Here is a 3,792-nt window from a genome sequence, read left to right as displayed (position 1 = left end):
TTAGCTGCAGAAAAAAGAAGAAACTTGTAAACTTGAAGCATTAACAAGAAACAAAGAAGAAACTTGTGTCTTATGGCTTTACTGTTGGCCCTTATCAAATCTTGTAAGCAAACAAGAGCTTCAAGTGTCGTTACGGTCATTCGACTTCGAAAATCTGATAGAACTCTCTTTCCTGTGCTGAAGGCAGACTCGGATGCCACCGCAGAGGCAGGAGCCGCCAAGATATCTGCTGCCATGTGACTCAGTGTTGGGTATTCACCTGAGTTCGTCTACCACCATGCAAGGATATTAAATTGATCACTTCGACGGATGGGTACCTTTGACAAGTAGGAATCAAGTTCGGTAGAATCCAAATTTGTTGATCGAGCAGTGAGGGTGACATGTTGGTCCCAATCAGCCATAGGATCTTCACCACTTACACCCATGTCATCATCACCTCCTTGTGACATGGGATCTGATCCATTGTCATTCAATTGGAGGTATTCCTTGAACAACCCTTGGAACACATTTTTTATTTTAGCAATCATTGCTGCAGCTTCGTTCCCAAACTCTAGGCCAAATCGAAACTCAATATATTTCAACTTGAATTGTGGGTTCAAAATCACTGGAATACAAAGGCTCAACCATGCTATCTTCCAATACCTTCTGATTTTTCTCTTCATATATTGGACCGTTGTGCCCATCTCAGAATCCTCTTCATAATGTTGTTGCTCTAAGGTCAGCTTCACTTTCCACATTTCATGGAAATACAAGTTAGCAGTTGGATATTTTGTGCCGGATATCACATTAGTGGCTTCATAAAATACCTTCGGTAGCCTGCAAACATCTTCGGCATTTTCCCAATCCTCAAAAGATGGCTTGAAGGTATGTTGTTTATCTTGAATGGCCAAAGAGTCAAACACTCCGCGATACTCTTTTGCTATATCAATCATCATGTAGGTTGAGTTCCAGCGAGTTGGAACATCAAGACTAGGAGTTCTCCCACATGATACACCATGTTGCTCAACGATTTCTTGAAATTTTTCCTTTTGACTTGGTGAGCTTCGAATGTATTTCACAGTTTCACATATCATGTTGATCACTAGACCAAGGAAGTTCAATCCTGCTTGACATATCAGATTTATGACATGGGCGGCACAACGTTGGTGAAACAACTTTCCACCACCAGGTAACATCTTCTTAAGCAGGAGATGTGCCTTCAATAGCTTCATCATTGCACCATTGTTCGATGCATTGTCTAGCGTCACAGCAAAGAGATTATCTTCAATGTTCCACTCTCTTACGAAATTCACCATGATGTTGAACATTGCAGCTCCTGTGTGTGGCGTCTCCATAGTGGCAAATTTCACTATCCTCTTCTGCTGCTTCCGCTCCTCATCAATGAAATGAGTTGTGATGCATATGTACCCCATTGTCCGATTTGATGTCCACATGTCCATAGTCAAATAAATCTTGGATTTGGAGTTTTGGAACATCCTTTGCAGAATTATCTTCTCTTCCTTAAATGCTTTCATGCAGTCCTCCTTTACTGTTTTTCTACATATCATCTTGAAGCTAGGATTTAGACTAGAGACAAATCTTCTAAATCCATCGTACTCCACCAATGAGAATGCCAATTCATGCAACACTATCATCCTCATCAGCTCTCGGCGTGCTAATGCCTAATTAAAGGTCCAAAGCCCCATTGCAACTCCATCAGGACTCACGATAGAAGCACTCAGTTGTCTAGAAACTCTAAGAACCTTCTTCCTTTCCCTGCATCTTTTCAAATGTTTGTGCAATGAACTTGTTCCATGTTTACGCTCAACACAAATATTCCTTGCACAGTGTTTGCACTCAGCAGCTACAACTATCCATCAACACGGATAGGCTCGTATTCTTTCCACACTTTAGACAAAAACTTTCTTCCCGGTTTAGAGAATGATCCCATGTCAATGATCTCAACCTCTCCCTCTTCATCCACATTATCTCCCTCTTCTTATTCATCATCATCATCATCTTCTTCATCCTCATCTTATTCTCCTTCCTCTTCTTCTTCATAGTCAACATCTTCTTCATCAGCATCATCTTCTTCAAAATCAACCATATGAGTGTCTTGTGAACATCCTGCTGAGCAAAGGACACGAGTGTTAACATTACAATTACGAGTATTTTTTATTTTAGCAACCAGTAATTTGCATCCCTAGAAAAAGAAAGATTAACAATACTCACCATGATAAGCTCTACAAATGTTTATCGAAGAAGGAGACACCCCTAGGGGTGGTTGAGTCCTTCTCATTGTCGCACCGGATATCAACGATGAACCACCACTTTGATATGCCTCATGGTCCCCTTCTTCCTCTTCCATTTTTCTGATTAGAGGGAAATATATGAACATTAGAGAGCATTAACTTTCAAAATCAACAGCAGATGTAATACCCAAATTTCATTTACTTGTACTAGTGTAGGACAACCAAGAAATTTTGTATATGAACTTAACAAAATTTGGTTTGAGAATCAAAACAATTAATAGGATTCGGGGGAAGAAATTTACAAAGCACTGATAATATCTGAACACATGCACGAACATACATCGACAGAGCCATACACTACTAAACTGCCTCATCGGCGAGAAAATTCTGCGCATTTATTGATCACAACTACAGAAACAAACTGCTACGAATTAGTTATCAGAAGTCATAACATGTTCCAAATTTGATAAATAGTACTATCACAAACCAATCTGGTTTAGGCATGTACCTTGACAAGCAAAATAAACAAAGGTACAATCATGATCCCCAAATCTGTTGCTTGCCCTGGGCAAAATGATCCACTATAAAACATTTCCAATCAAATATCATCTAGTTGTTCATGTACTTGTTCATGTACACTGACTGAATGACAAGGACCAACATTGTAGAACTACTACAGAACCAACATTGAAAGTAAGGCATGACCTGGGAGTACACTGACTGAATGAATGACAGGGACCAACACTGACTGAATGACTGATCCCATGGCTACAGAGTACACTGACTGAAAGTAGCAGAATCAATACTGAAACAATTGCAGACAACACTGACCAAGAACAAAAATAAGACCGGTGCTTGCATTGCAGCTGCGCTGTGATAGGGAGGAAGCCGGCTAGAGTCTCACCTGCGAGATGATAACGTTGAGGACGGCGACCGGAATCGCGAGGTAGACAGTGGACGAGACCGCAGGTCAGCGAGCTCGACGGCGACCAAGACGACGAACAAGAGGCGGGAGGAACGCCGGCGGCGGCAGGCCAGCAGAGATGTTCAGGGGCAGCCGACGGCGGCAGAGATGGTCGGAGGTGGTCGATAGAGAAGGTCGGGGGAGGACGAGGGCGGTAGAGATGGCTGGCGGCCGTAGAAATTGTTGAGAGCGGTTTACAGAGATCGTGGTGGGCAGCGACAGAGATGGACTAGGGCAGCGCGATCAGACGGCTGGGTCGACCCATCTGGTCCATCGGGTCACACGGTGCCAGCTCCATTGACCCGTTCTATGATTCGAGGCCAACCCACCTGGCCCATTGGCCTCGAGATTTCGGGTCGGGTCAGTGACCCAGCGGGCCGACCCGGCCCATTCCCATTTTGACACGCAGAATACTCAGGTTAAACTTGACAAGCCTAGCATATGCAGATATGGCCTCGGAACACTGAGACCAAAGGTCGAGCGTGAATCATATAGTAGATATGATGAACATAAACTACTCCATCTCATGTGATGATCGGACATGGTTTAGTTGATATGGATCACGTGATCACTTAGATGATTAGAGAGATGTCTATC

General features: G+C 43.0%; 1 pseudogene; it reads right to left on the bottom strand.

Moving 5' to 3' along the window:
- Positions 1–269: 269 nt before the first annotated feature.
- On the bottom strand, positions 270–2,347 carry LOC147960515 (zinc finger BED domain-containing protein RICESLEEPER 2-like; annotated as a pseudogene).
- Positions 2,348–3,792: the final 1,445 nt, after the last annotated feature.

Source organism: Triticum urartu, chromosome 7A (assembly GCF_056163025.1).
Source record: "Triticum urartu cultivar PI428250 chromosome 7A, HENAU_Tu73, whole genome shotgun sequence".
Lineage (NCBI taxonomy): Eukaryota > Viridiplantae > Streptophyta > Magnoliopsida > Poales > Poaceae > Triticum > Triticum urartu.
The sequence above is the reverse complement of the archived record's forward strand: the minus strand, read 5'-3'. Positions and strand labels throughout refer to the sequence as shown.